Source organism: Anoplolepis gracilipes, chromosome 2 (genome assembly GCF_047496725.1).
Source record: "Anoplolepis gracilipes chromosome 2, ASM4749672v1, whole genome shotgun sequence".
Taxonomy (NCBI): domain Eukaryota; kingdom Metazoa; phylum Arthropoda; class Insecta; order Hymenoptera; family Formicidae; genus Anoplolepis; species Anoplolepis gracilipes.
The window spans coordinates 5842003-5867638 of NC_132971.1; the positions used below are offsets into that span (position 1 = coordinate 5842003).

At 25.1% G+C, this 25636-nt stretch overlaps 1 protein-coding gene across 6 annotated transcripts in view; it reads left to right on the forward strand.

The window, feature by feature from the left end:
• Positions 1-25636, forward strand: part of LOC140676023 (octopamine receptor beta-2R) — a 59267-nt gene that overhangs the window by 3569 nt on the left and 30062 nt on the right. The window lies entirely within an intron of this gene.

Below are 25636 nucleotides of genomic sequence, written 5' to 3' on the forward strand. Positions count from 1 at the left end.
CAAAATTTATGTATATTGAAAAGAGTTTTAAAATAAAAATTTTTAATATAATTCTTTTTTGTATTTTATTATTAATACATATATAAAAGCAAAAATAATAATTACAATATTTACAGGTATAATTTTTAATGTAATATATTCTAAATTATGATTACGCATTACCAATTACTAGTAATTAATAATTTTATATCACAAAAATTGATGTTACAATAGTCATCGTACAATAATTGTATCAATTATAATAAGATCGATAACGTGGGATCATAATGCCATAAAGCGATTTCCAATAAATTTCATATTCGTTAGCGTAGTTAATTAATTAATGTTGTGAATTGTAAACGAGAAGCGCACACATTAATCTACTATTAAAAGATGAAGAAATGATCGGATTTAATTAAAAGAAAATCCTTTCTTACTTTTTACAGCAGTCTAATAAAGTACAATTATAATTTTTTAATGGATTAATTATTATATTGTAATATAAATTTTTAATTATAGAAAGAGGAAATAGCTGTAAACCTTTATTTAAAAAGCTTTTTTCTATATAAGATTTTATTAAAGTTAGATAATACATAAAATAATTAATAATTTTTATTTTGTAAATAATATTTACTTATTACTATTTGTATGAAAATATATACTGTATTTGTAAATGCAGAAACAAAATACAATAACTAATATTCTTCTTGATATTTCAAACTTATCGAAAAAAAAGAACTTGCTATCTTTCAGGAAAATAATACGTTAATAAAACATAAATATATGTAAAAAGTATACTTTAGACTTAAAATGTAAAAAAATATACTTTAAAAACATTATTTATACAAATTATTTATTGTATTATTTATAATTTTGTAAATGTAAATAAAATTAATATACAAATTCAATTTACAACACAACGCAATAATTCACATAATATATTTAAGTAATTATACTGCTATTATTGTGAATTGAAAGTTATTAACTACGCAGTTTAGAGAAGCAACATTTTATGAAGTTTTAAGTGAGTTTTTTTTACAAAAAGGCTTCACAGTTATCATTTATAATTGGACGTTAATTATATCTAATTATATCATTATTCATTATATTGAAGTACTCATCAATAAGTAGGTACCACAATTGAACAGCAATAGTCTGTGCAAATTCACAGATCAGTATTAATACGATCATCTGCACCATAAGCCTTCAACAACGCTTGAAATAACAATAATAGAGAATGCCTCTGGATAGTTGTAACAAACTTAAAGAAATAATAATCTTATTAAATTGAACAATTTTTATTAAGTAAATGGTGTTTAGCTTTTTCTAAAGATGTAGGCATAAATTTTACTTTTTATTAAACTCTGTTTAATTTTATTAAATCAAATTGAAATAAAAAAATGTATATTTTGAATTATGTTAAATTATGTGTATTTTATAAATGTGCAAAGTGACGTTCTGCAAACCGCATTGCAAGCATTGATACTTTAACTTCATGACTAAAACAATAGATACATCAAACAATAGATAGTATCTCTGTTATATTCCAACCTTTATCTTTTATACGTTCTACTCTCAACGTTTCATATGCTTTTATCTCAACATTTTATTATTTGGCTATTCTATTATTTAGATTTCTGATAGAACAGATTTCTTATCGAATATCTTTTTCTTTCGAATCAGAAAAATATTTTATGCAATCTTTCTATTCTTTTATAAGCATCGAAATTAATCTTGACAGTTAATTTAATATAAAACTGACAGCGCAAATGTGTGTCCATTTACAAGTATATTAGTAACACAATATTACATAAAAAAATTATATAAAATAAATTAAAAAAATATAACACATATTAATAGGAATCTTTATTTATTGTATATATTTAAATATTTTGATCTCTATATATTATTAACAATGATACTTTTTCTGCACTTTTCTGTGATGATTGATGTAATTTTTAATGCAACATTTTATCTAATTTGTATGATTTCTCAACGTTATATTTTTCATTGAATTTTATAACGCATCTGTTGACCCTTTGTACTTGGAATTTGTTCTCAAAATCAGTTGTCTGGATTGCCACTGGGTTCAAATTATGAGCGTAAAGTTAATTATAACTGTCATCATAACCGTAAACTTTTTTCTTGTACAATATTCAGAAATTTTCATAAAAAAAAGTTTTATTAAACTTTTTTACTGTTTATTATAAGATTAATAATATAAATTTGAGGGGTAAGTTGAGTTGCGGACACTGTAATATGCAGATTACAACATTAATATTAGACATTATTTTGGTTTCGGTAAACATTAGTAGAAAAGAATGGTTATTGTTAGGCATTGAACATGAATGGATATTACAAGGCATTACACTAGGACATTTCACTATGCATTACATCAAATATTTTATAATGTTACATTAATTGCTAATTGGATTAATTGGGTATTACTATATGACACTAGCGGTATTAGTGAGCTTTAGAGAAGAGGATATTTTGGTCTCAACTTTTTTATAAAAAAAAAAGAAAAAATGACTTTTGTCTGAAATATAAAAATGATGGCATTTCTTTTACTTTTTTTTTAAATTATTAATGGACATTATGAAAACATTGCTAGTAAAACATTACGGAGCATTATTTTAAAAATGTAATAAATTGTGCATTATTATTATTAGTATATACAATTTTAATTAATAGTTTATTTTTTTTGTAAAAAGTTTGAAAACTGTTCTTTTTCTTTCTCACTCTTTCATTGGATTCTTCATCAATTGCATTGTTTTAATAATATCTGGTGTATTTATAATGTGATAACGTGCATATGTAGAAATTTCTAAGTCTTTATATTATATATGTATGTCGAAATTTATAGGGAATTTCATTATCGATGAGTGCTATGGGGTACAAAGCTGCATGATATTGCGTTTGAGAGGAATGCTTTAGTGGAAAGCGCATCTATTAGAAAATCAAGTATATAGTATATGACGGGATGCGTATAGATTCCATTTCAGTATCGTTCAACATATACATTATTATGCAATTGTATAACGTATTGATATTAATAATAATATTTATATTTTTATTTATAGATTAAACCGTATGATTAAACTTATATAATTAAAATTTATTTTCTACATATAATTCTTTTATTTGTTACTGTACGTTTAAAATTAAAATAATTTAAATAAGTACACCGAATTTTGGAAAAAAAGGGTAGAGAGAGATAGGGGGAGAGAGAGGGTATGTGTATATGTTTATGTCTGTATAATGAAAAAACAATATTTAGGTAAAATATTTATTAATAAAATGTCTAATATTATCCCTTGGCAATCAGAAAGTATATCAATATATGTAGATTAAATGTTCTGTAATCGAACCACAATTCTTGTTTAAATTACAACTTTTCTCATTTTCGCTGGCATGAGGGTCAACAGACATTGTGATCAACCTTATCGGCTGTGCCAGAAGCGATAACAAAGAGCAAGAGCATTACAATGATCCATTGTTTATGAAACCTCTGTAACAAAACTTGTTCGTTATCGGCTTTCTATCCGATAAAAGAGATGTCACTTTATTTCTATAACTATGACTTCAATTACAAAATTGTTCTCAATTTCTATAATATCTTAGAGAAAGAAAGAGAGAAATTTTATTAGAATTTTCATTATAAGAGTTAATAGATGTTATTAGAAACATAACTGTTTAAATCAAGAAATTTTCAGATAATAAAACACTCATTTTTGAATGATTGAACCATTCATATCATTAGTTCCATTTTAATAATTTTAATCTCGAAATCATTTAAATGAAGATAAGAAAAACATATATATATATATATATATATATATATATTTTAGATTAAATATATTTAAATATATATTTTTATCAAATAGCTATTAATGAATCATAATGTATGAATATAAACATAATATTCTCGGTCGAAGATGTATCTAATAATTTTATTACAAAGACATTAATAAATTCTATGTTTACAAATAGTGAATTTACTTACTTTATTTATTCATTTTGATTTATTAGTATAATTAACATCTTTACATAAAGTTTATACGCAAGTAAAAATATTATATGCAAATACATAATAATCTCTCTTTAAAGATATGCAAACAAATCTTTTCATCCTTTATTTAAACGTTTCGGTTCTTTTTCGGACTATTTTTATCATAAATAATAATATTAAAATCGTGTGCTCCGACATTCACGCAATCCATAATGACTCAGATAGAAAGTAATAAGACGTTCCTATTCAAAAGTAAACAAGGCGAATTCCTAAAGGTGCATTTTATGTTTCTGTATTCTGTAAATGCTTCCTGCATATACATATATATATAATTCATGACGTGTTACCAAGCTCGCATTATGCAAATGTTAAACTTACTTTGTGTTTGTCATAATGGAACTTTGTCAGTGATTGTACTCTAAGGCACCGTAATGCATTTTAGAGCGTGTTTGTTTGTACTACATAAAATAATGCTATTGTTGTGGACAGGGTTAATTAAAATATGATTGCAAGAATAAATAATTATTTTTTGCTATACTTGTTCTTTATAAAATATAAAATTTACACGATTATTATTAGCAGGTTTAATTTATTATAAGATTATATTAAAATTGTGAAAAAAATAATAGTGAACATCTTAGAAATTGCAGAAATAAAATATTATGAGGAAAATTCTGTAAACACATATTAACAAGAGAAAGACAAGAAATTTAATTTAAAGAAAAGAATTCAAAGAAGCTTTCGATATTTTTTGCTTTATTTAATACAAAATGAACAATTGTGTACGTTTTTTGGATGTTCACGCAACAATAGCTTTTCGATATTATTAAAAAGGAAGTAATGTATATACATATAGAGAAATATACATACTTTGTAACTGTAGGAGAGCTCTTTGTTCTCTAGAAATACCTGTGGATCTAGTATGTCGTACGTTACGTGATTTCCTTTCGTCGCTATTTCTTTATAAAAAGATATCGTAACTCGGGGCGTGCAGCAAGTGGAAAATTTATTCGTTCGTCGACTTCTCTCGTCTTTTTTCAGCGATATGTTCCTCGTCGCTGATATTCCACGTCGGGCTCTAGAGAAACAAAGTAGCCCTCTTGTGGCTCGTCATTTTCTACGGCATGAAATTCAATTTCATTTTCATCCGATTCCACGAGACTTCTGATGGCGTTATTACGCTTGCCTTCGTGTTGTGGATCAGTCAAGGATTATGGCGAACCTTAGCAATCTTGAGAGTTAAGAACGCAATACAGGGTGTCTTCGAATATGACAACAAGAGGGTATTGTTTAGCAATTTTTAAAACAGTTTTTCTTTTACCAAAATTGAAAGTATAATCTACTCACTATAATATTGGAAATCAAATTAAATTTCAAAGTAATAATAATACAATGCAATACAACAAAAATAATTTAATAATGAAAATTTAAAGTTAAAAAGTTGATAAGTACCATCTCCAAAGCAGATATCACTTTGCTATTAATTCCTTAAAAAACACTTTGTGTATTATTACACTTCTTCTTATAAAAATATATATTAGATATCTCGCAAAACTTACTTCAATTTTTCACTTGTTCTTAAGGTGAAGAAGGAAACTCTCTTTTTTTCATAATTAACTTAATATGCATATTCGAGCAAATAAGTTAATTCAAAAAAGTATCTTAGAAAGATTAAAAGTTAGAAAAATTATGTAATGTTTATTAAGAATAACTTATGCATGTGTAGAGTTGTGGCAATTGCCAGTTGAAATTATTTCTTTGGAATTTTCTCAGCGATAATTACGAAATGCTTGAAAAAAATATGCCGCAATTTATGTCACACAACATATTATTCGCATTTTTTCTTTTAAAAGAGATATTTTCTCTTGGTGCGGATACGTTGCGCATCGCGGCTATGTCATTTACGAATTACATTCATTTTACGCTTATATTATATTCGAGAGAAATGGTTTTTAATTAAAATTTTTAACTTATATTTTTAGTGAGCTGAATGCTCAACGCTTCTTTCTCAGCGAACATCCATAAAGATTTCAAAATTAAAAAAAGAAATATTATAACGTAATTATTTAGCAGAGTTATTTAATAAACTTTGCATCCAGAAATATATATACATCGTAATAGTAATATTTGTATTATATGTCACACATTTACATATGTATTTGGTATATGTGTCCTGTCTATGTATTTTTATTTTATTATTTTTTCATCAAAATTTCCAGCAAATATTTTTGTCGTAATATTTAATAAAAAAAGTTTCTCATTGTTTACATTAGATAAAAGAAAAATTTATCGTTACCGGTAAACTTAGAATGACAAGAGTTCTATGTAGTTGAAATAAACTTTTAATTATGCAATTATATATTTTTAAGTTTTGTTGTCAATTACACGATTACATTTACTGGACATGTTGTCTATATAATAATTGAATTTTATGAACTTTTTAATTAAATAATTATCAGTATATAATTAATATATCAATATAAATATAATAGCATAATTTCTTAGTTAAAACTAATAGAGTTTTATGTAACTGTTTGATAAGTCTATAGATTAGTATAGATTACGGAAACTATTTTAAATTAAAATGAGGAATTTAAAATTCCGAAGCATTAATTATGCTGCGATAACGAGCGACAATAAAACACGATTATTTTAGCATAATAAGACAAGATATCTGCGAGACGAGATAATCCGCAAATCACGTAAGGCTTCTTCTGTATCTACGAATAATCGCATAAGCTAGCTGTAATACATATAAGATTTTGCATCTTGTGTCTTATGTGCAGCAACTAATGGAATTATCCGAAGCATAACTTAAATATTAAGAACGCTTAAACGCGATGCACATTCCTTGGGAAATAACTTTATCTCAACTAATACCAATAAACATTTACACATTTATTGCAAATTGGACCGTATATTCAAAATAATATCAACGCATTTGCGTTATTCTTTTTACTGAATGCGGTGTAATTTGATTGACTGTAATATGATTGGATAGACAGATAGATAATGATTTCCTAATGGGAAGTTGCAGGTTAATCATTACGCGAAAAGTTTTTTATACTTGCGGATATTACGTCTGAAGAATAATGACATGAGTGACGCAATAGTTTTGTGCACTTATACATATAGAGTGATTGCAAGAGCATAAACAAATAATTATTTTTTGAATAATTGATAATCCGTTTCTTTTTGACGATTTATTAATTGCGTGAACTAATAAACTCGTAATTTAAATTGTTATTTCAGATAGGAACGTTTTGTAATAAACTAGAAATTATGTACTTGTAATAAAAAATAAAATCTTAAAAGAAGATAGAAAAATATATTAATTATAACATATAAAAGATTTTTCGCAACTATTTTAAAATTTGACGATTTTTGGTACGGCCGTTGCCAAAATTATATTAAAGTTCAGTCATAGTGCTTAGACATTATAATGACGCATGGCCTACGTCCAAATGACGAAATTTTATCGGGATCCGAAAATATGAGTATACAAAATTAGTTCAACAATAATTTATGTCTTAAAAGCAATATATCTTTATTTATTCAGAATTCTTAGATGTCGAGTACTTCTAGATAATTATTTCTGAATGTATGTATATATATTAAAATATAAATATTTCTATAAATAATTATCTTTATCACATTACTTTTCAGAATATTAGGTACATTATAAATGTTATAAAATATATATTATGCACTTTATAAATATTATATATTTTTTATAATTACAGCTAATTCATATATACATATATATAAGCTCATTTATATATACATATATTAAGTATATAAATATATATAAGCTATTCTTATAATTATTTTCTATATGGTATCTAGAATGATATATACAATTATACTAAACACACTCAAAAATGATATTTCATTTCTTTTTTTCTTTTTTTCTTTCAATTTTTATATTCCGATATATTATTTTATATAAATATATTTTTAGTTGTAACACAAATTACATAATTGTTCTATCAACAAATATATTATGTTTTTTATTATCAAATTTTACTAATTTCTCAAACAAAACGTTTTAACTGTGTAAAAAACGCGAAAAAAATACGTATATAAATGTTGAATTTAATGGCTACAAGCTGTCTGTTGTAGCGTTCGTCGTTGGCATGCAATAGTCGCGAGACGCATCTCGATTGACGAATGCATGTACATGTAACAGATTCCCTGCAATTAATCTGAGCACCGTGTGTCGAGCACCGAGAATGACGGTCGGGCAATTAACAAAGGCATTGTGTATAGAGTATATACAACACGTTCATAATAGCAAACCATTTCCAATTCCTACACATTCAAGCGATATTGTTACAAAATTGTGTCCATTTTTATCTTATTGATTTTTAAATCCCCAATATATTTTATACTATTTAAAGAAATTTTAATGCGGAAAAAAGCTAATTTTTAAAACATTTTATTAGATTTTTAAAAATATGTGTTAAGCTTCTTCCAAATATTTAACCAAATTAAAGCACTATGATAAATCTACATATAAAATTAATATTTTTGTTCTAATTATTGTTGATTTTATCGATTGTGATGATTTTATTGAATAATAATGTACGCATATTTTTCTTTTGATTCTAATGGCTCTGATATTTCGCGAATATAAGACAAAATTTCAAGATTCTGATTTGTTAAGAGTTGTGAGATTTGGCTGAATATTCTTTTGATAGTTGATAAAATAGATAGTATACCGTATTTATTATAGTTGGTCGCGCAATATAAATCTTAACAGCTTTAAATATTATGATCTGAGATATTAAGATTAAAAGAGATATAAGATATTAGTGTAGATTAAAGATTATAGTAATCCAACCGAGATCCAAATTCATGCTATATAAGTAATCAGGTATTGCGAGCGTCTATGAATTATGTATTACACTCGGAACTTTATAAATCTGAGCGGATACGAGGGCGTTACGCCGCGACGGACGACTGGACTGCTCGTTTGATTATGAGCTATGAATATTCGATTGACCATTATTCACTTGAGAAGAATACCCAGATCCTCCTTACACACAACCTCAACTCGTCATACGAGACGGCCTTTTTCTTCTTTCCCGTCAAGGAAACTTATAAATCTTAACTGTGACTATTTTCAAATTCGCCAATCGAAATTGCAATCAAGTGGTCTGATCTCGAAATTTTCGCTGCATCGAGGTCAAGGAATTATATCGATCAAGAATTCTATTTTAAAAGGTATAGACTTCCTCGACTTTCAAATTAATTGGTACTTTCGAGACTCTTTTAATTATTGAAAGAAACAGGACGCAATTTACGGTTCGTTACAATTATCTTATTTTATTGTTTAAAGTTTTTTATTGAAAAAGATTTGATAATATGTAAAATTTGTTTTACTCGATTAATCAAAGCCAAGTCAAATGTTTTATTTTCTCAAATTTAAATTTGCTTCTTAAGTGCGCTGATCTGCCTCTATATGTACATATATACACAAACCATACACTTTTGGAATGTCATATAATTTAAACTTTAATAATAATACTTTAGTAACTTTAATAATAAAGTAATAATTTTATATAATAATAATTATATAATAATAATAATATATAATTATATATAAAAAATTTTATAAATAATTTTATGTTTAAAAATATAAAGTAAAGTAAGAAAGAAACTGTAGATAAAAAACATTTTAAATAAGAATGATTATTATATTATGAAAAAAGAAGAATGTATTTAAAAATATTATAAATTTTGATTAGATTAAAATTAAAAAAAAAATCTGTTGCATTTATATATAAATTGTTGTAAAAATCAAATATTTACTGTTTAAATATTTGTTTGCTTATAAGTTTACCAAATCTCAAAGTAAGTAATTTATAAATCTTTTAATTTATCTTCAAGGTCAAGAAAAATGATGAAGAAGGTTAAAAGATGATGAAGACGATAAAATGTAGTAATCGATCTAAGAAATAGTTGGTTATATATAGGCAAAAAGTTCTTATAGAAATAGCAACGTACTTAATCAAGCAGTTATAAATAACATTGAAACTTATTTAGCATCAATATGTATTGTCTTATGGCTACGGCCATGATAGAAGATTTACTGTGTATAAGCGGATTTACACTATGACATGATATAATATAAAAGGCTATAAGTACTAGTGGTAATCTTGTGACGATATTGAGCGTAAAGATTAAACTTGCATTAGCTTCCGTCACTGTCTTTCACTTTGCGGTTTGTACAAGAATGGCGAATAGATTGACGTTTAGTTTTACCTCCTTTAACATCAAAGCTGGTAGTCTCTCACACACGTACATATATATGTATACACAAGTGTTTTATATTATCTATTAAGATGAAGCAGTAATGAAAAATTTACAGATTATTAAATTTATTTAATTTTTCCATGGAAGAAAAAGATAACAAGCATTGTTATTGCATTTTCTTTTTTTTTAGATAAGTATATATATATATATATATATATATATATATATATATATACAGAGTTGGAAAAGTTACTTTATAAAAGTAACACTCGTTACTGTTACTGTTTTTAAAAAGTAACGAATTGTTACAATTTCTGTTACTTTTTTGTATACCTACAATACAAACTTTAAATAAAAATTTTTTTAATACAAGATCAAATTTTTACATTAAACACTAAAAATTTTTGAACATTATTTTACATTAAAGTAATCAAAATGATATAATTTTTTGATAGTGATATCACTATTGATATAAAGTGTGTAATAATTTTGATAATAATAAATTATTTTAAATAAGAGAAACTTTTGAAAAAAGTATAAACAAGCTTTCTTAAACACTTTTAGATTCTGTAAATGTAAATAAAATAATTTTCTTATTGTTAGTTTACTTTCAATAGATTTGTAAATATGGTTAAAATCGCTTTCTTCGCGTCTCTTCAATTTTTTTATTTTAAAATTCTAACACTATACTGATAATTTTTATAACATCGAATTCTTGACTAATCATTGAATTATTTGTCTACTTAAATGTTTTTTTACAAAATAGAAAGATACTAAAAAGAGATGCTAGCAGTTTCTATGTGATACTGCGTTTCAATACTCTTATCTTTAAGTTCCATTTCACGCATATGTGCACACGTATCTATAGTATGTTACATGTACCGTATAAAATGCGCGTATGCATGAAACGAAAAATATCTGTTTCTTTATTTGAAAATTATATTCGAAAAAAGTATAATATATTCGAATATATTCAAGTATATTTGAAAAAAATCCCAGACTGCACAGAAAGGTCAAAAGACATTTTAAAGATATTTAAAAGACAATAAGACGTCTTTAAGTTGTCTTTTAAGCATTTTTTATAGATATGTGCTGTCTGGAAAGTAACGATAAAAGTAACTGTTAATTTCGTTACTCGTTATCGAAGAATGTAACAAAGTTACTTTTTCCGTTACAAACAAAATTTGTAACGCCGTTACCGTTACAGTTACCAAAAAAAGTAACTATAACGGTAACGATGTTACAAGTAACACGTTACTTTCCAACCCTATATATATATATATATATATATATGAATAAATGCATTTTCTCTCATTAAAACTGGCCACTTACATAGATACATAAAATACACACTTTCAAATTTTTGAAAAAAACCATTTATTTAACTTTATAATAAAATCTCTTTGATTATCATGATGTTTAACCGCTAGAGACTAACTGAGAGACTAACCGAGCATTTATATTGGCTTGCTTTAGATTTATCGCGAACAAGCTTCGCGCATCAACTGATATTACGCTCCATTTCCTTAACTGAATCAAATATTATCATTCTCGCTATTTTCATTGTTTATGTTGTACAATGTACAACATATTATCAATATTCATCTTTTGGCATTGTGTAATAATTAACGCTATTATTAATATGCTTATATAACTAATTGTGGAAAATATTAAAGATAAAAATATCTAAATGATATATTATAATAAAAATGATCTAAAAAAATGATGTAAAAATACTATAAAGACAGAAATATTAACATATTGATGTAAAAATGTATGTGTAATATTTATGCATATGAATATGTTTTTGAATAAATACATTGTGTGTAATACAATAATAGTAATACATATAGATTGTTATTTATTATAATTTATTTCTCAAATTTCTTTCTTTCTTTTTATATTTAAATATTGATTTATATAAACACGTTTTTACATGTGCTTATCTGAAGCTTATGTTATAATAAATTGTTAAATTTAACTCAAAGTTAAATATAATATTTGAATTGAAAAAAAAATCATGACTCAACAACCACGCACCGAAAGAGAGAGAGGAGGAAGAAGGGAGAGATAGAGGAGAAGAGAGAGAAAGGAATCAAGAATGTCCTAGAAATATAATTGTTTGCCTGAAGAAATCAGATGAATTCGAGCTATATAAATATAGGCAAACACAATTGGTACTGGCTAAGCCAGACGAAGTTATCAAGTATTTCCATGGATGAACAAATCCAATAGTGTTTGGCTATTTATTTATTGAACTTTTTTCTCTTTGTGGCATACTAAATATAAGCAAAAATTACAAATATTTATTTATTTAACTCTATGTATAAAATTTTGTCTGCTGAAATAACTTGCAATAATTATTGTAAAATATTTATTATTATAAAATTTTTATTAATTTTTAAAATTTTTATTTTGGCAATTTTAAATTTGTAAGTTCAACTCATTTTAGAGACAGGCAGTTAGAATTTATGTGAAATTTTAGTAAAATCCTTATATTTTTATTTTACTTTATTTTTACAAATGACAGTCTAAAAAAGAATTATAATTGAGTTATTTTTTTATTTAATCTCCTTTCTTATTAGTATTTTTTTAATTAGTAACAAGTTTACAATAACCTTATATAAATAATAGTTTTGATATTGAAAAGAATATATAATACAAAAATACTTTTCTATAAGCATTAGAATTATTACATCAACAATGAATTATAGATAGCAATCATATTAGTTAAACAATAGCAATTTAATAGAAGAATTTATCAAATTTCCAATTATAGAAAAACATCGTATTTATTATTAAACAATATTTTAAAATATTATTTATAATACTTTGTAATATTAATCATAAATAATTTTTTGTGTTAAATATATCTGAAAGTTTCCAAAATATGAGATTCTTGCGCGTAATCTAACAGGCATTTTATTCAGTTTTCCTTTTTCTGACTTTTATCTGAATCTCACAGACAAATTTTCGGTATTTGTTCGTTATAGTAAATTACCATTTTTGTGATCGAAGAGGATTGGGTGCTTTTCTCACTCCGCATGCGATTCCATGTCCGGTCGAAACTTTAAGTCTCGTTCTCGAACCCTTGTCATTTCTGGAGGGTCAAATCGATAATTCCGACTCTCTTCGCAGTCTGGTATTGCGCACACCTCCGGTTATAATGTTCTCGCCGAAGGATTCTTTAGTATGCACATGCGATTTCTCTTTTAATTATAATAAAATGTATCTATACTTAAGCGTTTTCTTGCGTTAAATAAAAGAAGTAATTATAATACATATACAATTTTTTACATCTTTTTACATATATGATTGACAATTAATTTAGCTAGTATTTAAATAGTATTTATTTTATGTTAAAGAATAAAATAAAAATTAAAGTTTTTCTAAAATTTAAATTGTCTTTTACATTTTTATCAGAAATTGTTATATTTCTCTAGTATTTTCGAAAAGAATTTATCTATGTGAAATGTTTGTAGATATTCTTTGTATCATCAATCTTATATTTACGAAGTACATGTATAAATTGCCTGATACAGAAAAAATTTTTGCTTTTTTGCATATTACATACATACACACATACACATACTAAAGAAACAAATATTTTTAAACAGACTTTGATAGATATTTGAGATAGGGATATTAGTCTGATAATTGTGGCGAAATATTGAGCGTAAAATTGAATATTTTCACGCATCAACAAACTGATTCACCTTACATATTCCATATAAACAATATTTGCACATAGATTATTTAGAAATTACACATTTTTTATAATCGTTTGTTGTTAAATATGAATTTTTATATTTTTTATAAACAATATATATTTTTATAATGATGTAATTATCTTTGAGTTTATGTCAATATCGTATATGGCGTATCCACGTGCAAGCGAGTATACTACAAATATGACGTGCCTAGAAATAACGTTCCGGCATTTGCAAATTTAATGAAATGTGCACAGATATATGAACCTCACCCTGAACGCATTATTGCATGTTTAGCGATTGATTAATATATATATCAGGCAGGTATATAAGAATACTTATTCACACAGTCACGAGTAAGTTCTTCTTTAAAGTCTATCATAAAAGTTGATGAAAAACGATCGAATTTTCAACAAGTTTCAAAGAATATACGCGCACGTATGTTCTAATTATATTGATTGTTCTAAAGTGATCTTGTGAGCGGTAAAGTTATTAAGTTTACACGCAAATCTTGATTTAGACTGTAATTATTCGAGTAAAACGTTTTTCTATTTTCACCTTGAAAATATCAAGAGTGATTATATACATGAAGGAATCGAGAAGAATATGCCAATACACATAACTTGAGATTTTATAGACAATTATATTGGTTCATTTTTTAATATTTTTTGATTATTATTATTATGTCTTAACATATATATATATTATATATATGTTATCTCTCTTATAAACCTTTTTTTAGTCTTACATTTATACTTCATATATTTTATTTATTGATATTAATTTATATTATATTTGTATATAAATCACGTAGTTAATTTTATAAATTGATTCTACCTTTTTGATTACTTACACATCTTACATGTTAATTTTATTTTAAATTTAGAATCTAACAATGTAATGTAGGCATGAATATTTCTATATAACGTGCGCTTTTATAATTAAATAAATATAATTTACAAATTACAGATTTAATAAGATGAGTCTAATATATAGATTAAGCCTAAGGAATTTGACAATTTTCAAAATAAAATTAAAAAATGGAAGATATATATTTTTTAAATAACATAACACATATATAATGCCATTTGAGTATGTTAATATTCATTTTATTCATTTTTTAAACAGCACATTTGTCAAATGTCTTCCACTTATCCTACACTGCTCATTTTTTAAACAGCATATTTGTCAACACCCTCCATTTATCCTACCCTGCTCTAGTCTATCATGCAGGTTTCGCAACACTGTTTGCACAATATTGTTTGATATGGTTGTAATTTTTTCTTGTATAATAGCCTTGATTTTGTTAATATACATAATATAGAAAAAAAAATGACAGCCATATCAGACAATATAGTGCAAACAACGAAACCCACGTAATAGACTAGAGCAGTATAAATGGAGGACATTCAACAAATGTTCTGTTTCAAAAGTGAGTAAGATTAATAATAAATAATAGATAATATACTTAAACGACATTATATATTCTATAACAAGAAACAAATATTTGAATTATATTACATTTTTTAATTTTATTTTAAAAATCATAGACTCATCCTACAATAAGAAAAAGCACTTACAATTTTGTTAGATTTCAAATTTTTGTCTTGTTTAACTAAAAAAATAGTAATAATAAAAAGAAATTAGTTAATGATAATTATGATTATAATATAAGTTCTCTTTTGTTTACATTTAATATTTCGATTTAAAATTAGAAAAAAATAAAAGTTAAAACTAGTAAAAATTTAAAAACTTTTGAGGTAAAGAGTTTTATTTTATTTCTTAGTATACAAACAGTACATATAGAATAAATTAAAGTAACTTTTTTTCATAATTTTTTAAAGTAAAGATTAAAAATTTTAGTATAGTTTACAAATATCTCTTTATTATTATTAATATTATTCAATATTGTATCTTGCTTTTTTATTAAGTTAAGTGACGTTTCTCGATGAGTTTTAAAACACCGTGACACAATCGAATGAAAAACTCAATAACCAATCGAAGTTATATATTATTTACATCTTATATTGCATCTCGCTTTGCTCATTCCATAATCCAGCGTAATCAGTATCTGCATTTAATGAAATCTTGTTTTGTAGAGTGCAAACAATTGAACTTTGTTATGTGTAGTAAGAAGTGCATTAAATGAACATCTCGAATAATTTCAAAAGTAAAACTTAAGCAACATTTCAAAAACATTTATTAAAAAAAGTTAAATAAAGATGATCAAAATCAAAATTATTGATATATATTCTATTGTTAAATTGACACAAATTTATATGTACATATATATAAGAAGACTTTTATTAAAATAGAAATTAAATATTTAATAAATTTTACTATATATACGTATATTCTGTTCTACTTTATTAAAATAATGTTTCTTTATTTAAAGACAGCACAAATTTAATGATTTACTTTTTTTAATAATCATATATATCATCATAATATACATATATTGAAAAAAAGAATGCAGTAAAAATGTATTTAAATAGTGAATTTTATTTATTTTTTCTTTGTGATTATTTGTTGGATATGTCTAAGTAAACAGACGAAAGCAAGCAGTAAAATAAATTGATTAACTAAAAAAAGCATGGAGTTATTGTGTTACTGTTTTCTCTAAACTCGTAGCACAATAGTGTTCAGTTTATTACTTTTTACAATATTACATATTTTTCAAAAATATGTAAAATAAAAATATTTTTATAGCAATAAAAATATAATAAAAATATTATAATTAAAAGTAATAACTATTAAATAAATAATAAATATAATAAACTTAATTTTTTAATTATTATTATGTTTTTTAAAAAGTATAAAAATTAATCAATAATAATTTATTATGATTAATTTTTAGACAAAAAGAATGGTTTTTATTACTTGATTATTTGATAATAACTACAAAAGCATTATTTTTACTATATGTTACTAAATATTGTAAACATAAAGTTTTAAAGAAATAAGTAAATAAACATTTTTTAACTAAATAAATAAATAGATTGCAACAGTCAATAAAAATAAAATATAATGGTAAAAAAATAGCTTTAAATCGTGCATTTAAATGCAAAGTAATTCAGATCGAGTGTAACAAACTGTGACAGATTATGGAGAGTCTGAATAAAAAAATATTATATAAACATATTATACAAACAGATTTTATTCTCTTATAATACTTGTGTTAGTTATAAAAGTTGTAAAATTTTGCTACTATTATAGTAAAATCACTGTCATGATAGTAAACTCATTGTAAATAACTGAGTTTCTTTTTGTTTTGATTTCTCAAAAATTACTTTCCAACCATAAGCATGTAATTTTATTATGATAGCAAAATTTTACAATTTCTGTGCCTATATTAAGTAAAAAAAAATTGAGTTATATCAAAACTCGGTCATTTGTATACAACATTTAGATTTTAATTGATTTATAATTTTGCTTATAAAAAAAGAATACATAATAATATATAAACAAAATATCTCATATATTTTAATTTCTAACTAAAAAATATACGTGCAACAGTGTCTTGCGGAAAACCATTAAAAAACTTTAATAAAAGAATTTCTAACTAACATCAAATGGCATTTTTAACTTTTACTATGGAATCAGAATGACAATTTGAATCAGAAATATAGTTTTTAAAGTTTAGTACTGTTAGTCAACTTTTATATTCATAAAGATTTTTCTTTTAATTTTTAATATGTTCTTGACTTTTAATAATCCTGATTTTGACGTGTATTGTCAAGATGTTGATTTAAAATTTAAATAACCATCAAAATCATTCTTTTAGGCATTGTTTTCTTAAAATGTTAATTAACAAATAAATATTCATAAATGTAAATTAGCATAGTAATAAAATAGACTGACAATAAAAAATATTAAACATTGTTATATTACTATGTGTATACATATGCGTATACTTAATCAAATACATATAATTTGTATATAAACCTTTATACAGAATGTCTAAAATTATATTAAAGCTTAAGTCTCTATAATTTCATAAGAATCTAGAACTTTTTTTCATTAACTCGAAATATGAAAAAAAGTTTAACATGAATTTGTAAGTTTCCACAAAACGTGAGAGTCACTCCACATCGCTATTACTTTCGATACAAAACGAGGTCTACAAGTGTGTAGTTCCATGGTTTGCAATTTTTTGCGCTTAGCAAAATTTACATTTCCCAAACTTTCAATGCGCGAAACGATATCTATAACTGTATATCCTTTCACATGAATTTTTTACAAAGTAAAATAATTCCATATTAATTGGGGCTCTCATTCAAAGATTATAAAGGAAAGGATGGTTTTCAAGCATCAAATAATGTGGAGTGGATCTTGCTTTGATCGAAAAATTAACATATATAAAATTGTACAATTATAGACCTTGTTTTGCATTAAAAGCACAGAATGATGGAGTGGTTGTGCGATTGTGACGCAGTGAGTTGTGTGTTTGTTCTCTCAGTATCGAGAAACCCAGATTCAAATCCGATAAGAAACATCGAATTTATTTGATCGCCACCTCTCGGAAATGGCAAATGGCAAACCACCCAGAGTATCTTACCCAGTACACCTCTCTAATCTAGGCCGCTCGGAACCGGCGTTAAAACTGTAGATCCTATATAGCTGCGAAAAATGCACACAACAGACTATATGTAGATCAACACTCTCTAACAAGAGGAAGAAGAAGAAGATGTGGAGTAGATCTCGCTTTGTGTAGAAAGTTGGAAACCTATGTATAATACACCACTTTTGAACTGAAAACACCAAGTGCTATGGGAAGTGATATGGGATGGATTTCGCTTTGACGTGGTTGCAAACCCACGTGAACCACACTATTATAGATCTCGTTTCGAAAACGCGTTAGGTGATGTAGATTGCTTTTCATTTTGCGTTGAAAATTGGAAACTCACATAGAGCTTTTCTCTTTTTTCGCCTATACATTCAATTTTCAATTTTTTACATTTTTTAAAATATCTTATATAAATTGTATCCAATTCCAGACAGCAAAAATAATAATTTTTAGAAAAACTACTTTTGATGTCTTTTGACAAAATGATTACTGTTGTTACTTAGGATGTAGATCTTTCTATTATATATCAGTTTATTTTTGTATCTTGATTTGCATAAATATTTATTTATTAATCTTTTTTAATAAATAATGATTGATGGCTAAGACCTTTTCGAGATTACTCAATATCATTAATTGGTTGGAGTCACACTAAAGATTTATCCAAACTAGGTTACGTATATAAAACGGGAGGTACTAAAATTGTTGTTTGTAGAAAAAAAATGGTTAAACTAAAATTGCATAATTTTAAAGGGGACATAAGATGGATCAAACGAAATCTTTTTAGATAAAGATTTTATAGGACTTAAAAATAAATTTTGATTTTTTAAGTGGAAATATATTTTTTTGTAATATGGAATTGTGGTATATATTTTTCTGAATATATCAATCATTATAGATTGCTGTTATATAATATATAATCAGATTTATGGATCGTTATTTATTAGAACATATCTTAAAGGTTATTTTCTAAACTTTAAAATATTCTAAAAAGCCTTCATTAAAAAAATTTCATTTAAAGATCCATTTGATTTATCTTATATCCTCCTCCAAATCATATAATTTTAGTATATTTTTCTCTACAGACAATAACATTTTTTTACTTAAATTAAGATAATAGTGTTCAGTGCTTTACTCTGTATATTTATATTCTGTATGTGTGCATAATTATTGCTCAATTTATGCGGCATTACGTCTAGAGATAACAAGGAAAATTAATCGAGATTTAATTTGTGTGACACAACGGCGGGACACATAATCTCATCACGATATATTATGTCCCAATATATCTCAATTAGCTCGCAATTTCCATCATCTCTGTGTATTTACTTAATCCTTAGAAATTAACAGACTCTTTCCAATTAATGATTAATAAAATGGTAATAAGTTAACATTTTTATAGTATAAGGTATTTTATAGCTATAATGTGATTTTTTGTCACAAATTTTTAGGCCAATTTAGATTTAAAATTTTTTTTGACAGAAATTTTATTATTTAAAAAGAACCATGTGTTAAATTACTATTAAAAAAATACAAAAATAAATAAGACAGTTTAATTAATTTGAATCTATTTTGATAAAATTATTTTGATAAAATAGTGAAAAAGGTAGCTAAAAGAGAGAAAGAAATAAATCAATTGTATAATTTTTTGAAAAAAAAAATAATTTTAAGATTAAGATAAGAGACAAATTAATAAGATTCACTTGTCCTGTAAGAATTTTAATCACACCGATAATCATCCTTTTAATATCCGATACATGCAAAGAATAATGTAGTATGAAAGACGATGATGTGATCGAGTTGAGAATGCAGCAGCGAAGAACGTCACATACATAGGCGTCGATATCGGTGGTACCTTGATTACAACTGGACATAAACGAAGCATAGCCCAACATACTCTTCGATGCAGCAATATTACTGATATGATGGTCTCTTATGTAACAAGCACTGCGTTATTCAATTGCAGCGTCTCAAGGTTTCTGCCTTCGGTGTTCACACGAACGTTTGAAAATATTGTCCATTTCATGCAGCAGTATTCATTATCTCAAATCTTTCGCAATTCTTACGTCTCTTCAAGGCGTTTACAATCCTTTATTAAGGTTCGTGTTTGATCTCGTGTTTAGATCAACTGTTAAGTCACGAAGATTGATTCGAATAGTTTCTCAAAAAGTATGAAAAAAAATACAGGAAATATCTAAAATATTATCATGAAACTACATCCTATGAGTACTGATTCAAGATAAAATAAAAAAATTACTATTAAAAGTTTTATGTTATTGTGTGAAAAGTTTTATTGTAAAGAACTTAAGCATGTGTGTGTGTATTCTTTTTATGTATAAGAATAATACACAAATGTTAAAAAATTTTTAGGCGCAAAGTAGATTCTATAACTATAGAAATATTTTTAAATATATTTTATAGAATGTTCCACGTGCATATCATTGCAAACATTTGCTAATGGCAGGTTTTTGAAGAAAAAAAATTGAAGACAATTTTTTTTCAGCGAACGTGTCGAGGGAGACCATCATGTCTTGCAAGGTTTTAATTTTTATCATATGTCTTTATAACTAAGCTTAAATTAAAATTCTCTTAAAATAAACTTGAAATTTAAATGAATTTGGACTCTACTTGAAATTAACCGAAGAATTTTGTTAATTTTTTAATTTTCTTTCTACAAAATTTAGTATGTAAGAACCTTTCCTTTTTCAATCTTATAACTTGGAAATTATTGATACCTCTCGACATTTTTGCTAAGGAAAAATCGTCTCCAAATGATCTCAAAAAACTGTTCTTAACAAGTAATATGATCCTGGGGCATTCTGTATACATATGATTTAATTTTATTATATATAATAAAATAATTATTTCATCTATATTATATATATATATATATATATATATATATATAATTATATATATATATAATTATATACATATAATATAATTATATATTTATAATATGTGTAATTTTATATTTATTATAATATATATTATGTATAAATAATTAATATGCACGTGTATATTTAATAAATATATTTAAAATAATGTTTTAAGATAATTATAGGTGTATAGAGTTAAATTTTTATACACATTTATAAAGGTAATTTGTTTTTGCATTATATAAATACTATTTTTGTTGTACCGATAATCGTTGTTGTATCATTGATGATACAACATGGTACGTTCACCGGTGAAAATAACTCGTGTAGCGAGCTGACATTCTGATGCGAAATGCGTGCATCTTTATGCGTCTCGCATCTTTGGATCGAATAATGACATTCTATTTATATCATTAAGAACGACCAAAAATACCCGGGCGTATTCGATTATCTATTTCGAGAACCTACCGGCCCGAAGGACGAATTACAAATTTTGCATTCAAGGGTATTAAACACCACGTACATACCTATTCGCGCTCGTTAAATCGATCGCTACCTTGCACGACGCGACCTGCATTGCAGCAACTGAATAGGAACACGTGCATACGGATTTTCCAATTTCATTTAAAAGTACAACGTTTAAATTACACAATTTCGTTAAACGTATCACAATGTGATTACGTCATGTAAATATTATATTATCTGGTTGTAGGCATATATTATTAGTCCATATACGCTATTTTTATACAATCAATATTCAATATCACATTATACAATATTAATAAAAACAGTAATAAAATATGTGTATTATTAAAAATATAATATTTAATAAAAAAATGAAAAATTTTATAAAAAAGCAGAAAAAGAAAATATTTAGAAGAAACTCTGGAATATTTTTAAATTTTATAAGTATATAAAATGAAAATTTTAAAAATTATAAAATTATATGAATCATATTATAAAATTATATATATAATAAAAAATTATATATATAATTTTTTAAGTATATAATTAAATAAAATAAACTTGTTTATATTAAGGTGCCGTATATTGAATAATAGCTATTAAAATGTAATGGCTATTACAATATAATAACTACCGAAATAATTAGCAGAAAATATTTATATATCTCGAAAATATCTTGTATATGTATACGTATAGATACACTTTATATATGTATGTGTATATATGTATGTATATATATATATATATATATATATATATATATATATATATAAATTTTATTTTTTCAAAAAATTATTTTTCTAATTACACAGGCCAACAGATTTTGACTTTTGCTCTGATTCTTAGATATATATAGGTGATCCTAAAGGTTTTAGGATGCCAAAAATTTTGGAATTATTTATACAGGTTTGGGGATCAAAATGTGTTATTTTTTAATTATTTTTTTATTATATTTATAAACAGAAATTATATATACAAAAGAAAGAAAACATACATGTAGACATATTTTATATACTATATATAATTATATATATTTATATATGATTATATATGGCTTTTTTCCCGGAATACATAATCAATAGTAATAGCACGCATACATACACACATAATCAAGAAGTCGAGGAAAATCAAGAAATTATTGGATGCACTATATAATGCATCTACTAAAGCTTACAGCTAATATTTCTGTTATTGCAATATAATATCATATGGTTGCTATTTTTATCGTGCAAAGACTAGCGAAATAGATTATATTCTGCAATAAACAGCGAAGTTTGTTACAAATGGCGTGACGCCAACGATAAATTTGAATGATAAAAAGCACGAAAGCAAATAATAAAATACTTTACGTAATACAATCAAGCTACTAATCGAGAGAATGAAACGAATGAAGAAGCGACGATTTTCTACTTGGCCGAGGATAAAGATGAAACTATTTATTTCAATGTAACGCGGTAGATCTGTTGTCGTTCTTGTGTAAAACGAGATATCAGGGTGATTATCCTTGAACCAACGACAACTACCATAAAAATTGCGTAACTTGCGATTTAATCGCGCGTAAAACAGTCATAAAACATTTATCTATTGACAAGTTTAAACACAGACTTTGTAAAAAAAGACTTTATTGAAAAGTTCATTCTTCAATAACTTTCTCTATTAAAAATAAAGGTCGACATTGTTATCGTGACTACAAATACAATCAGTCGTTAAATAATGCTGTGAACATGAAACTTTAAAATTTACAAGTTTTCCAATAAGAGCAACTTCTGTTGAAATTATATTCTCGTTGCATGTTTTACAATATTTTTCCTTCGTAATTTTTCAATTTTTTTATAATATCATTCAATCATCAATTTTAATACATATACATTATATATACATATTTACATACGTAGATATGTACATACATTCATATCCATATCCATACATATATGTATATTTAAGGCGAATAAATAAATTTGCAATAAAATAAATGAAATCTGACATGTTTATCTTAGATTTTTTAAATATATGTTTTCTATATTCTATTAGATATCGCAAATTAAAATATTAAAACCGAAAAATTAAATAATGAAAATATTTGTAATTTTTTATTCTAAATAGTTTTTGAAATAGAATTTAAAATTGCTCAATTACAAATTACATTTAGATAGTCGCCTGTGATAATCATTTGTAGTGTGTGCATAAGTATTTAGTGATGTATGTATAATTTAGAAACAGGTAGCTGTCTAAGGATATTCTGTGATTGACCAATTTTCAATTTCCACGTTTAACATTATTTAAATATATTTAAAGAATTACGAGTTGTACAAAAAGGTATTTTAAAAATGAATTTTAAAAACATAACTTTAATTTTATATTTTTCATACATAATAATTTTTTAAATTATTTTAAGGTTAACTTGATTCTTTTAAATAAATAAATTAATCTATATCTTTTAAATAAATAGATTTTTAATAGATTAACATTCCTTATTTAAATCTTATAATATTTATCTAAAATATTTTTGACTTGTTTATTTTTTACTTGTTTAAAAGATTATTTTTCAAAAATTCCCTTGTAACCTGTTTTTGCAGTTAGTGTTATCCAAGATCAATGACGTGAACGTGACAAATATTCTGTGTATGTATGGCAGATAAGGATCCTGAAGGATCATCATTTTCTCAACAATCCTCCTTTATACTTTGTTGAGTGGGACGAAGAAATCTGGAAACAATAGACGTTATCATTGGAACTTTAATGATAGAAGAACAAGAAGAAAGCAACTTTATATTTTCTCATTAAGTTTATCAATTTGGAATTAGTTCTTTAAATTCTTTCTTGAGTTATTCTTATTTGATGGTATCGACTGCCTAATCAGGTCATGCCTAACCATGAGTAGAGCCCTTTATCATTATGAAATAAACATTGTTCTTACAGCTACGGGGCTCTTCTTTTCTATACGATTTGCGAATTATTTTGAACGTCTCTAATCTAAACTTTTTATTCAATTTTTTATAAAATTTGTTTGAGTATTTCCATAATTCTAGATTATTCATCTAATAAAATTATCGATATTCTTATAATCCTTACAGAATGCCGACACAATTGCACAAAGGCAGCATTGTTGTATGACAGAGAATTTCTATTGTAGCAATATTCTTGCTTTATTCATAATTTTGAGAATTAAGGAAAAACTTCACGTATTGTAGGAATTTGCATTAAAAAAGTGCTCATCAGAATATGAATATCACGTCAATGTACAATTATATAAATGCTCGTAACATTCAAGTTCCAGTAATAATTCACTATAATCTTTGCAATCAGTTTTATTATTAAAGAAACTCAATGTAATTTTAAAGAACAATCGCAGACAGAATTTTAAAATCAGCTCAACATCGACTATTAATCAGCTTAATATCACATGATTTTGAAGCTTATTACCTAAATAAGATACGATAGATCAGATGGAATTTTACCATTAAGTTTTAAGAAAGATCTAGTATAATTTTTTCAATTTTCTTTTTTTTGATGACAAAGCAACTTTTTATAATACTGAAATACTGAATCATCATAAGTGTCACTATTTTAATTTTGCTTGATAATATCTATTCGTTTATAGAAGACACAAAGCAAAAATAAAAACATTTTTGTCATACAAAATAAGTTCAAGCTATTGATTAAATCTAGTAAGAATTCGTTTGATTTAGGTGTTAAAGTCTGATAATCTTAAGGTAGATCTCTCAACTGGGTGGCTCTCAGTACAGATACACGTTTCGCTTACTGCGCA